Source organism: Anolis carolinensis, chromosome 4 (genome assembly GCF_035594765.1).
Source record: "Anolis carolinensis isolate JA03-04 chromosome 4, rAnoCar3.1.pri, whole genome shotgun sequence".
In the NCBI taxonomy this organism is placed as follows: Eukaryota; Metazoa; Chordata; class Lepidosauria; order Squamata; family Dactyloidae; genus Anolis; species Anolis carolinensis.
In genome coordinates this window covers 30,834,130-30,848,438 of record NC_085844.1, presented here as the reverse complement: position 1 = coordinate 30,848,438, position 14,309 = coordinate 30,834,130, and positions in this window count along the sequence as shown.

Genomic DNA, 14,309 nt, shown 5'->3' with positions numbered 1-14,309 from the left:
TTATCCATGCTGACTAGAGTTATGGTTCAGTAACAACTAGAAGGGCTGCGTGATTCACTCAATCCAATTTACAATAATGATTTCATCTGGCGTAAGTCATTCCTAGTTATATTATGAAGTGTCTAATAGAGAATTTTTAGCAGCTCCACCACATTTCAATTCCCAAGATTCCTTGAGGGAAGCCATGGCAATTAAACCAATACAAAAGTAAAATAAACTTGTAGTGCAGATTGAGTCAGCATGCTAAATGAAACCTGACCATCGAACCCAAATGTCATTTTGGGGAGCTAAACCATCCATCCATCTAACACATAATCTAGACCACAAATAACAAATATATTGAGGAAAGGCATTCACAGATAATCTCTGTATAACTCAAAGAAGCAAGACAAAGTAAATTTATTGCAGAACCAAGCTGAACACCATTCCCTCAGTTCTGTACCAATCCTATTTTTTATTATCAAAGTAGCTTTATTCTATGTAATGAAAACATATGTGTGGTATATGAACCCACTAATTTTCTTTTAAAATCAGCCACACAATGTTGTAAATGTGAGTTGGCATTTCATTTAAAAACCCTTTTTATAATTAATCTCATTTTGCTGAGCACAGAGACTAATTAGACAGGATGTTACTTAGAGAACATTTGGTTTTTTACCCAACTTGGTAGTTTAGTGGTCTTTGCTTTTGATGTTGCAGGTGGTTTTTCATGGCTGGCTGACTGGACCACTGTGTTCTGGAGTTTGAAGTTTGTGTACATTTAGCTCTTATTCGATTGGTCCTTTTTCCCCTTGGTCTTAAGCAGAACCCTTCCTGGCAGAGGAATCTGGTGGTTCATAATCACGAGTCACAAAAAGGTTGAGGTTTTAAGCTATAACTCCCAGAATTGCCAAAGAACAGAGCCACATATCATGATAGCTAAATGGCATCTCCTTGTTCAGAAGTGCTATACCACCCAAAAGAAAATGTGGGAACTATAGAAGGAAGGCATTACATAGGGAAAAATTAAACCATATTAAACTGAGTTAGACTATTGGTCCAAGTAGATCAATATTGTGTACATAGACAAACAAGAGCCCTCTAAAATGTCAGTCAAGAATTTCTTCTCTGTCATACCTAAAAATGCCATGGATCACACCTGGAACCTATTGGCCTTGCTTCTAATCATCCTGGATATATTTACCTTGCTGTCAATGGAAATAAGCAACATGTCCTTCAAAGATTTTTGGAGGATGCTGATTTTCTAGATCCATTCCAGGATTGAAATTTATTTATTTGCGATATTTGTACCCCACCCTTCTCAACCCTGAGGACCCTTCTCTGGACACCTTCTAGCTTGTCAATATCCTTCTTGAATTGCTTTGCCCAGAACTGAACACAGATACGGTCTGACCAAAGCAGCATAGAGTAGAAATGTGACTTTCCTCGATCTTGACACTATACTCCTTTTAATAATCATATTTGTAACAGTGAAACCCACAAATGTGGATGTCTGACTGTACAGTTATAGTGCTATGATTCCACTTTAATTGCTATTGTTCCCAGGATTTGCAGTTTAAGGAAAGATGCTTAGAAAGCTTAGCCAGAGAATCCCTGTGCCTCAGCAAACTACAGATGCTAGGATTGCACAGGATGCAGCTATTGTAGTTAAAGTGGCATCACAGTGGTTTAGTTGTGTAGTGTGAAAGGGACTCTTTGGTCTGTCTGTTGGCCATTTGTAGAATTTTTGAAAATCATCTTAACAACCCACCATAATAATACAGCCAATAGGACATATCAAAGAATCCGTTTTCCCCGAACAAGGGGTGAACACAGCCAGTACTTTCACATGAAGGACACAGTCAATAAATGCCAGCAGTACAGTACTTTTGGCTTTGTTCCCACACAGTTACGCCAAAGGAGTCAGAAACGAGTAGCGCTGCAAAGAACAGCGCAAGCAGAATTCACGCATGTGGAGAGGGACACTTGCAGACGGAGCTGTATTCTTTCTACTCAGTTCACAGCCCATTTTCTTGAGTGATTTGTCAATTGATTTTGGAAGCACATAGCACTCCCACTCAGCATACACACTGATGCCCTACATAAGAAAATGCTCCATTGATTCCTACAGTGCCATTTCAAATATGGAAACAAAAAGCTTTACAAGCTTGTAGCAATATTCGCAAGAGACAATAGTCAAGCGTTCTTCTTGCATCTCCATCTCTCCTCTTAGCAAAATCAGCGAAACCCAGTATTTTAACTTCTGCAGAGTTTTGGGGCACTTTTTTGGCTGCAGCAATTTCTAAAAAATCTCTTTCAGTGAGTCATGTTATCTCATGATGTGTTCAAAGTATGGCAGCCTTAATTTATTCATCTTCGCTTTTACTGAGATTTTAGTGATAATTCTGACTTGATTTGCTCTAAGACCCATTCATTTTTTCATTTGTTCATGGTAGTTGTAGAAGTGCTCTCCAGCACCACATTTAAAATAGGATGATTTTCTTCACTTTCACCTTTCTTCACCCTCCAGCTTTCACAACCATACACAGCAACTGGGAATACTATGGCTTGGATTCTGGCTTTAGTATTTAAGAAATTTTCTTCTAACTTGAATAGCTTATCTAATTCCTTCACGGATGCTTTTCCAAGTCCTAGCTTTAATATTCATCTGTAACCCTGCTTTTGAATTTCTTTTAGCTTGGCTTAACAACAACCAGCATAGCCAGATATTAAGGGTGCAACTTGAGTCTTGCTCCAAACAAGGAAATGCCTTAAAAAAGAGGACAGAAGAGAACATAAAATCAACAGAAGCTATTTTTATGTAAAGATTACATTCAGGAACTGCCACAATCTACTAAAATTACATTTTTGGCAAGCTTTCATAGACTGCAGTCGTCATCTGTTGGACTGGAGCCCATCATGGTTTCCAGAGCATACTGCTTATGGCACGTTCATAACATGTAACCATCATGGCTTCATCCAAAAGAGTTCTGGGATTTGTAGTTTGATATGGAACTTGGAATTCTCTAAGCTTATGAAACTATGAATCCCAGGAGTCCATAGGAGGGGAAAAAAGGTAAAGGTAAAGGTTGGTACTCATCTCTATTTCTAAGCCAAAGAGCCAGCATTGTCCATAGATACCTCCAAGATCATGTGGCCAGCATCACTGCATGGAGTGCCATTACCTTCCTGCCAGAGCGGTACCTATTGATCTACTCACATTTGTATGTTTTCTAACTGTTATGTTGACAGAAGCTGGGGCCAACAGCAAAGCTCACCCCCCCCCCATTCAAACCGCCAACCTTTCAGTCAGTAAGTTCACAGCTCAGCGATGTAATCTGCTGCGCCACCAGGGGCTAGGGTGAAGGCAAGTATTAAAAACAGGGTCAACCTGATGTAATTAACCAGTATGGAAACACATATAAATGCTTGTAACTCCATGTTGTTTTTGCTCCAATGAACTAAGCTATCCTCCAACTTGTATACAGGAATATATCACACTATGTTAAGGAGGACTATGACCAGGTGATCTGGGACTTGATCCATCTGATACCCAATTGCTTTTTATGGGCAATGTTTAAGCTTTTGTTCTCCTTCTTATAATTATTACCTCTAAACTAGACATGGACTAAAGAGCCCTTCAGCTGGTGGACACCTTCAAGCAGAAAACTATCCTTTATTAGCCTTTGAAATAGAAGACTGTCCTCAAATAAAGTAGGACCTATAAGATGTGAAGGGCTTAGGTATTAAAAAGATCAAGAACTTTTATTATATTTGATAAGTTTCAAAAGCAGGTGAGCTCTGAATGCTTAGCGCTGTGCTAATCTCAAGCTTTTATTCGGTTTGCAATGTTGTTATCTCAAGCAAAAATTTAGAAGGAAAAAATATACTCCACACACAATAATGGCAAACACTTTGGAAACACGGTTTGATTCAGTTTACACAACTCTGTCAGGTCATAAAAGTACAACCCAGTTTAACAGCAAACACTGCCCAGAGAAGATAAATCTATCTTTGTGATTAAGTATGGATAATACACACTCTTTAAACCTCCACCATTGCAGGCTGATCCTATTTAGCAAAAGGGGTGGAAAATATTTTGCTGTTCTAGTTTATACAACTCCACGTCTGTGATTTCTAACTCCAAACTACTCACCAAACAGACCAAAAGAAGCAGTTTCCTGAAGACATTTGTTTTCCAAACTGGGAGAATGTCTAAACATAAATCTATGGAAGGATTAGACTTGCCAGCCCATATTACACAGTGTTCAAGGCAACTTACAAAGGTCATGTCTCGACACCCTGGGTAATAGGCCCCAGGCAAACCCACTCCTGTAGCAGTGGCTATCAGTAGTTTCAGTGACTGGTGAGTGGTGGGTGGTAAATGCCGTCATTTCAGTTTTTCACAACAGAGTGTCATTTGCAGGCATTACTGGAAATTGAAATGGTAGGCAGCTCAAGATGTGCAATGCAGCTTGAACTACAGGGAATCAGCCCAAAAATCTTTGTCAAAGAATGAATGAGAAAGCTCCAAGAGAATTCATCAATGACCTACTTTGGTCTTGTAAATTCAGGACAGTAGCCCCTTTTGTTGAGGCTGCCTAATTCCCAGACCATCTACTCCATCTCCAGAATGAGAGGAAGGAATCTCAGGGCAAGGTATCTGCTTTGGTGGGCATTTGCATATATGGATTCACAAACACAGAGAGATATGTAATTTGTTAGACAGGGTTCCCATGCATCCCATTTTGTATAGAATATCTCTTATTTGGAGTTCTAAAGTTCAGTCACACACAGGGTGATATGGGATGCCCCAAATCTTGCATCTGAGGGAGGATAGCAACAGCATTGTTGCACGGACCCACATGGGCCGAAACTAACAAAATGAAGTTCAACAGGGATAAATGCAAGATACTTCATTTCGGAAGAAAAAATGGAATGCAAAGATACAGAATGGGGGACGCCTGGCTAGACAGCAGTACATGTGAGAAAGATCTTGGAGTCCTTGTGGACAACAAGTTAAACATGAGCCAGCAATGTGATGCGGCTGCTAAGAAAGCCAATGGGATTCTGGCCTGCATCAATAGGGGTATAGCGTCTAGATCCAGGGAAGTCATGCTCCCCCTCTATTCTGCCTTGGTCAGACCACACCTGGAATACTGTGTCCAATTCTGGGCACCGCAGTTGAAGGGAGATGTTGACAAGCTGGAATGTGTCCAGACGAGGGCAACTAAAATGATCAAAGGTCTGGAGAACAAGCCCTATGAGGAGAGGCTTAAAGAACTGGGCATGTTTAGCCTGCAGAAGAGAAGGCTAAGAGGAGACATGATAGCCATGTACAAATATGTGAGGGGAAGTCATAGGGAGGAGGGAGCAAGCTTGTTTTCTGCTGCCCTGCAGACTAGGACGCGGAACAATGGCTTCAAACTACAGGAAAGGAGATTCCACCTGAACATCAGGAAGATCTTCCTCATCGTGAGAGCTGTTCAGCAGTGGAACTCTCTCCCCCGGACTGTGGTGGAGGCTCCTTCTTTGGAGGCTTTTAAACAGAGGCTGGATGGCCATCTGTCGGGGGTGCTTTGAATGCGATTTCCTGCTTCTTGGCAGGGGGTTGGACTGGATGGCCCATGAGGTCTCTTCCAACTCTACTATTCTATGATTCTATGATTCTATGAAACCTTTAATATATATGCAGCAATGTCAGGCATCAATCAGACTAGTATCTCAGCTGACATGGTATCACTTGTACACTTATCTACTCAACCAGGCTGATGCCGAGCTCCAAATAAAAATTCTCAGCTCAAAACAGTTGTCTTTCCATCACAAGATTTATATGAGTTTCTGGGTTCTTGAAAGGTTTGCAATCTCTCAGCAGCCCTGTGTTCACAAATGATGCCTTCTTCTCATAGAACTTCTCATTAAATTGCCTGATATAGTTCTGCTGCACAAGTCCCCCATTATGCAGCTGTAAACCTGGCAACTCTGTATTGTGAGGAATAGTAAAGGTAAAGGTAAAGGTTTCCCCCTGACATTAAGTCTAGTTGTGTCCGACTCTGGGGGCTGGTGCTCATCTCCATTTCTAAGCTGAAGAGCCGGCATTATCCATAGACACCCCCAAGCTCATGTGGCTGGCATGACTGCATGGAGTGCCATTACCTTCCCACCAGAGCGGTACCGATTGATCTACTCACATTTGCATGTTTTCGAACTGCTAGGTTGGCAGAGGCTGGGCCTAACAGTAGGAGCTCACCCTGCTCCCCAGATTCAAACCCCCGACCTTTCGATCAGCGAGTTCAGCAGCTGAGCAGTTTAATCCACTGTACCACCAGGGGCTCCAGTATAGTGAGAAGTGGGGAACATTAATCTGGGGAAGCCTAGAGAGCCAAGCTGGCATTTGACCCCAGAGCCAGTGGTTTCCAACCCTTGCCAGAGAATAAACAAGTCACCACAATATGCTGTCTGGAACAAGGATGTTAACTATATGCAATTTGCTGGCATAAGGAGAAGTTTATTTTAACCATTTATTGTTGATTTCCTCCCTGTGTGTCTTGTTACAGATTCTTGGGATTCCCTGTCTTCAGGTTAGGACATCACTGTTGGTAGTAATCCTTCTGCCAAGAGGCTAAATATGAACAATAGCTATTTATAGGCAGGGATATTCCTGACTAAGCTGAGAAAATACCTTAACCTGGTTAAGCCACTGGCCAGCCCTGATTATTGATCATGTCACTAAGGTTCTTCACACAAACCAATCATTCTGAGAGTTTTGTGATGTCTTTCTACATCACATTTTATGGTCTGTTCTTAAGGGGATGATTCAAATTGAACCTCAGAAAATGGTAGACTTTCCCTGGTTAGAAGTCTGAAAGTTATCATAGGCACTGTAGTAGTAGATTTCCCATACTGGAAGTAGCCTTTCTTAACATAATTTCTTTCAGAAATGTTGGCTCACAACTCCCATAATCCCCAGGCAACATGGCCAAATGTAACCCAGACATGAAGAATTTTAGCTTGGGCTTCTAGAGATCTTCCAGACATGTCTAAAGAAGTTTGGGTTCTTGTAGTATGGCTTCTTATATTTGATGGGTTTTGAACCACAGCCATTCTTGGGATGGGGTATGGGTATGTGTGTGTCGTAATTCCTAGGATTTTTCCATGTTTTTTTTAAATCTAGGCACATGATTTGCAAAGGTGGTCCTGTGATTTGGAGGGCAGAATTTCTCAGTAATGCCATTTTACTGATGGTGTTGAAGCACCTTCAGATGGAAACAACTCTATCCCAAGATGGAAACAACTAAAATAGGAATGGGCAAGTGTCAGAAGTTAAGATCTGCCTGGTTCTCTCAGAGAGCCCTTGAGGGCTGTAATGCTCTGCGAGAAAAAGCTATTTTGCATGAAAGCTTGCTGATGTGAAAAATTGCTAGATAAATTGCACAACAATAGAACAGTCACATGTGTTGAGATGCAAACCCATTGACTTCCATATTATGTGTTTTAATTGCATTTTACTTCTAAGCTTTCCTTTTTTTCTTTACTTCTTGTTTCATGGCTAACACCTCAAGAATCTGATACTATAGACTCATGACTACATGAGATTGTAAATCATGAAGATCTCTAGATATAATTGGATAACAACTCCTAGCATTCCTCCCCATTGACTCTGCTGTCCATGGCTGCTTGGATTTTCAATCCAGAAATATCTGGGACTTTCTACAATTTCTGACCCTGGCTTAGTCATAATACCATTGTTGTTAACTACAAGACTCTGTTGTTTTCATGGTGGCACTGAATCCTGATTTATTCAGGATAGTTCTTCATTTGAAGAATCATCTAGTCTAAATCCAGTCTGAAGATAAAGAACCCTATGTAAGGAAATGAGGGGTCTTGAAATTGGCCCATCCACAATTATCAGCTGAATAACAGATGACTTACAAGTCACCTAACTAGTTTTCCCTGCTACAGCAAGAATGGTATAATTTCTATTGAAATAGTACTGCCTTATAGTAGTGCTATACATTTGCATCTGCTCAAATTTAGACAGAGCTGGCTTTTTAAAAAATCCTCTGTATTCATTTTCATACACATACACACTTTGCCCTTTAGAAGAAATACCTCATAATCTCTATGTTCCCAATCAAATTAAACTGGGGAGGTTTGGAACTTGGAATTGCAAAATAAAAGTAGGCTTGCATCAAAGATTTGACGGAACATGTACCTTTTTTGCCTCACTCTTTAGTACTACAGGAAAGATGCCTAACGCTCAAATAGGGTCAAAGGTATTTTGACAGCAGCAATTCACCTTCCTTTTCTGGAAGTGTATGGGGAAATCCAGCTTCAGATTTACGGTAGTTACAGAATGGGGTCACATTTGGCTGCTATCTTGCAGGAGTGTTTACTTCAGTAAGCCGCAAGCTGTAAATATTGGATGGTTGGCATCCTAGGCTGGAAAAACAATGTAAAACAAGAGCCACTGCTTGAGATTTTAACACTTCTCCTGAACAACTTGGGGCACTTTTAGTTTTTGGGGCACTTTTAGTTTTTGAGCAAGTGGCACCATAAAACAGCAGCTCCACCTTTCTCTAATTGCCTGCCTACTATTTGTGTATCCTTTTAAATTAAAGGCCATGCTTATTACAGCATGATATCCTGAACACTGGCTGAAATTCTACATGTGTTATGTAGATCATGTGTCCATGTGTACCTTTTGCTGCCAAGTTATGTAAACCTTATGTGAAATTTCTCAACTGAATGTACAGTCCGTGCAGCTTCACTTGAGCTTGAATGCAGCCATGCGTCAGATAAAAACGTCAGCTGCTCCTATAGGAAAACGTATGCAGTGTAAGAACAGCAGAAGCTTCTCAAGATCTGCAGTGACGTTCAGGCAGACAGCTTAAGAATATTGATGCTGCATATTTTCCCTTCTGATTTCAGAATGAACCTGACTTGCATATTATCATTTCTTTTACAGAAATCTGTAGATTCAAAATATTTTGCCCAGTGTTTGGAAAATCTGTTTCTTGGACAGCAATTCCTCAAATCAATCAGCCAGCATGGTCAAATCATAGAAAGGTTTTTTGGTAGTGGATTATAGCTCTCAAGCTCATATGACAGCTGCACAAACTCTAGATCTGAGCTGAATCCCATGCTGGAAAGGAGATTCGTGTTCACCATTTGTTTAAATCAGAGTTTCTTAAACTACGTTCCTCCAGTTGTTTGGGACTTCAGCTCTCACAATTCCTAACAGCTGGTAAACTGGCTGGAACTTCTGGGAGTTGAAGTCCTAAACAGCTGGAGGAGCAGAGTTTGAGAAACATTGGTTTAAATGAATCATAGAGTTGGAAATGTCTCCAAGGCCTACTAATCCAATCCTCCTCCATTATAGGAGTCCACAACTAAAGCATCTCTAACAGGTGGTTACCTAGTCTTGGTTTAAAAACCTCTCTGAAGGAAAGTCTGACATTATCAAACAACTCTTACTGCCAAGTTCTTCCTAATATTTAGTTGGAATCCTATAATTTGAATCCCCATCTTCCACATGATAGAAGATATTTATAGCTGACTGTCATACCAGGTATTTATAGCTGACTGTCATATCAAGATTCAATCATCTTTTATCTAGGCTAAATGTACCCAACTTCTTCAACCATTACTTCTAGGGCTTGGTTTCCAGATCTTTAAAGATCTTTGTCGCCCTTCTCTGGACATGTCACAATTTGTTGATATCCTTATTAAACTGTGTCTAAGAACTGCACATAATATTTTAGGAAAGCAGAGTGACATTAATCAGTCATTTCAGAGGTGGCATACATGATCCATTCCATTTTATCTCTTCCATGTGATAGTGACTGGACTGCAATCACCCAGTGAGCTCTGTGGATAGGTAGGGATTTGAATCCAGATCCCCTAATGTCAGGACACAGACCCCTTTGAAAGAGCCACACACAAGAAGTAAGGACAACAAACGTTTATTAAATGATATTCTGAACCTAGGAACACTTAACGTCAGTGTTCCTGGTAAAAGTAAATGTCTTTTGCTTCAAGAAAGGCAAAAATGCAGGAACAGAAAATAATCCGGATTATCCTGCTTGATAATCCGTCTTAACTCCAGCCAAGAGTTACTGAAACTATGGTCACGCCCAACTACGGTACGGAAAGCCAAGAAAGAGCCAAACGCACACCCATAGCGAGAGCAGACGACACCGTTGTCCAAAAGCCAAGCCGAATTCAGGAACCAAAGGCAAGCCAACCAGGAGTAGCGATGCTGTCGTCAGGAGCCAAGCCGAATTCAGGAACCAAGGGGAAGCCAGGAAACACCAAACCAGGAACGAGCGATGCCGTCGTCAAGAGCCAAACCAAATTCAGGAACACAAAGCTGTACAGCCAGGACCCAAGCCCAACAGAAGAACAGGCAGCGACAACCCAATGTCCAAAATGACACCTTGCCTTCTGCAAAGAGTCTTTACTTCCACTTTTAACTTATGCATCGTTATCCGACAATGATGAGGCCTCCGCCCTGTCATCATTATCCACAGCTGATCTTGATCCCATACGTGAACCTCGCCCATCAACCCTCCAGTCCCTCCATCTTTGTTCAAGACTTAGATCTCCCCATGTCCCTGGTGTATCAGCAATCCCCTGATGCACCCCCAGAAACTGGCTCTGCATACACATTTGCTTGAGTCCAGTCTGCAGCACTTTCCATCTCACTCCCAGACCCATCATTCCCAGAAAAACCCTCAAATGTTTCATCTTCCGTGGGAGCAGTGAGTAGATCCCGAATCTTCTTCCTTTCCCTTTCCTCATCTGACTCTTGCTCCTGAGTTGTCCTTTTAGTTCCTCTACTCTCTGTTAACCCATCTTCTTCCAGCATTGACTCCTCATCGCTAGAAAACCCTTCAAACATTTCTTCCTCAGAAGGAGCCATAAGTATTTCCCGGACCCGCTTTGTTTGCTGTTCCTCATCAAACACCTACTCACCATTAGCTCTTTTCCTCCTGCTAGCAGTTCTACTAGTAGTAGTATTATTGCCCCCTGACCCAACTACAACATCTAATTTTAGTCCAATACTATAACCACAAAACTGTTTATATGAATCTACAATACTTTGGCATAATTTTACTTAAATATCTTAAATTTAAGTAAAGAATTTCCAAGATAGCCCTAACTGCACTTTTTTCATTGTTAGCCTGAATTTGTCTGTAATTCCATACATTATAGTGATAATGATAAAAGAAAACACAAAATTGTCATTCCTTAACTATTAATGATACTATGCAAACAGAAGCTGGTTTTCTGCTTTCCAATCCAAGGTGCAAACAAATCGCAACATCCTAAAGCAAACATGATCATTTTGTGATCAGAAGTTCAAAAAAATATGAAAGGAAACACTGCTGACTTGGAGACAGTCCTATGACTGTGAAGCAGGAATATTTAACATCCTCTGCATATTGCATGGCACAAGAGCTCAAGAGACCAATGGGGTAGTATGACTTCTTCACTTAGTCAGAAAGGAGGAATCTTTGTTGCCAAAATATAGATTCAGTCTTTAGTTCTTCCCGAAAGCCTGTGCTCCTTGGTCAAGTCCTTGAAAACATTTCTGGATCGCTAGTAATAATGATGCCATTTGCAGTTACTTGCACTGTGGAAAGTCCAAGCCTGTTTGGCCAATGGTAACTACCAGTAAGTGAAAGGAAAGGAGATATATACAATTTAAGTTTAAGTAGGCACAGCCATTCTTCCATCCATTAGAGAGAGAGAGAAGTTTTTAAACAATCTGAACTATTAATGTGCAAAAGTTTTATATCCCTCTGTGGCCTGTGTAGAAATAGCTAGAACATAAATCTATTACAGTTCTTATTTCTTCAAGAGAGCTAACATTTACTTAAGGCGTGAAACATCGCCTGGACAGATGGATGAACATGCACCCTTGAAAAATTAGGGGAAAACATTTAAATTAAGGGCACTGGCAGATGACTTAGGGATTGTGCTGGAAAATCCTTTGGAGAATATAGAAACTCTTCAGGAGACGCTAAAATAATTTGGAGAGTTGGCTGCATTTCAGATTAACAAACAAAAGACAAAGATGTTAACATAATATGAGAAAAGAAGATCGGACATGGCCCAAGAAGGAAGAGAATACAGGAGGTGAACAGCTGGCTCCACAGATGGCTCTGCCAGGAAGAGAGAGAAGAAGAATGGAGGTAAACAGCTGGCTCCACAGATGGTTCTACCAGGAATGATTTGGCCCTTGAACCATGGTCTGTGGTTTTATGAAGATAGCCTTCTGGCAAATGATGTGTTTTACCTCAAGGCACTTGGCAGGAACTTTTTACTAAGATGGTCACAAAACTGATCCGGAAGGCTGAGCTAAGTGGGGAAGAGAGACAGTATTCTTAAGACAAGAAGTTCATGAAGTGTTAGAAGTAATACCCTAAATTTTATCAAGAGAACTGAGTGAATAGCACAAGTATCCAATAGTGGGAAGAAAGCCCTTAAATAAGCAACTAGGGAAAATAGTCAATGGTCTTAGATGTCTCTGCACTAATGCACAGAGCATGGGAAGTAACAAGATGAACTTACTCTTAACACAGCAAAGCAAATGTGATATAATAGGCATTATTGAAACCTGGTGGAATCAGCTTCTTGATTAAAATGTTGTTATAGAGAGGTATAATTTATTTCAGGAAAATAGACCAAATAGTAAAGGAGGAATAGCAATATTGTGTGTCAAAGATGTTTCTCCTGAAAGAGTTCAATTACTTAAATCCTTGAAAGCAGGTTGAAAGTGTTTGGCAACAAGGGGAACATCAAGACGCAACAAGGGGATGCATTTTTAACATATCTTTACTTCTTAAAAGTTGAAAATATTAAAAGTATTTTCAAAACACACCAGACCTCCAAGTTATCTCACTGCAGGTTAATGAGACCTACAGGTTATTTTACCTTTTAGAGCAGTGGTTCTCAATCTGTGGGTCCCCAGTTGTCTTTGGCCTGCAACTCCCAGAAATCCCAGCCAGTTTACCAGTTGTCAGGATTTCTGGGAGTTGACAGCCAAAACATGTGGAGACCCACAGGTTGAGAACCACTGCTTTAGAAGAATGAGCTTGTTCGTACTGCAAGAACGCACCGGTGCAATTTTCCTTTGTATATGAAAATTTAGTGGCATCTGGCTAAGAAAGCTATTCCCACCAAGCAGGTAGCAAAAATGTGTAAAAACAAAGAGAGAAGTTAAAGACAAAAGGAAGGAGAGCCAAAATTGGGAGGTTCATATTAAACTAGAGGACGCAACAATGGATGTCCATTTTAACTCAGATCTTGGGTATTGTTGGTGAAACCAAATCATGTACTGTGATCAGCTGCTGCCATCATCAGGTTACTCTGGGGAAAAACAACTTTCATTCAGCCTTTTGAGAAATAGATCTTGAAATTAATATGCAGAAGTTACATTGCCTTGTCTCATTCACAGGTGTTCCTTAGCTTTCATTTGCAATCAACTCATATTTTGCAATAGCTTCTTCCTTATTTTTCCATTAGGAAAAAATCTATTACATAAAGATAGAACAGGAATTATGCCTTTTCACTGGTAGCACCAGAAGATACTATGAGTCTGAGAAAGCTACTTTCCTGGAATAGTGGCTCCATGAATTCCACAAGCATCATTGCCAACATGAAAAATGGCAATGTATACCATTCTGCCATTATGATAAACCTAACAATTTCTAACTATATGCATAAAATTGTTCTTAAATGTTGTTAGTTACGTAATTCCATTTTCATGTTTTATATGTCTTAATGTGTAAGATGTCTTGGGGCCATTTTCAGGAAACTGTTGGTTATAAATAAAGGTAACACAACCAACAACAAAGTGTCCTGTGTTAGGTATAACTTTGTGAGTCTTGCCAATGATGTCACAGAGTTTATTATTCCTACCTCCAAATCTCCATGGCGACATTGCTCAACAACCTTTCTTGAAATGCTCGAAGCACAACTGATAGCACAGAACGTCCTGGGATGAAAAATAATGTAGTCTACGTCTCGCTGATGTACCCACCTGAGGCTTTAGAATTTATAGCCGACTATAAACAAGCCTGTTGTGTTTATGAGTGAAAACAGACCTGCTGTTTCTGGGTGGAAGTAAACCTAGCTTTGAGTTACTGTTAAAATTAATTTGTTTCCATCACTTGCCACAGAGATGAAAAAGCAATTCCTTCATATTACTCACAGCAGTGGTGACAAGTGACTTATTGGTTTGCTCATTGCATTCTTGTTACAGTAGAGTCTCACTAATCCAAGCCTCGCTTATCCAAGCCTCTGGATAATCCAACGCATTT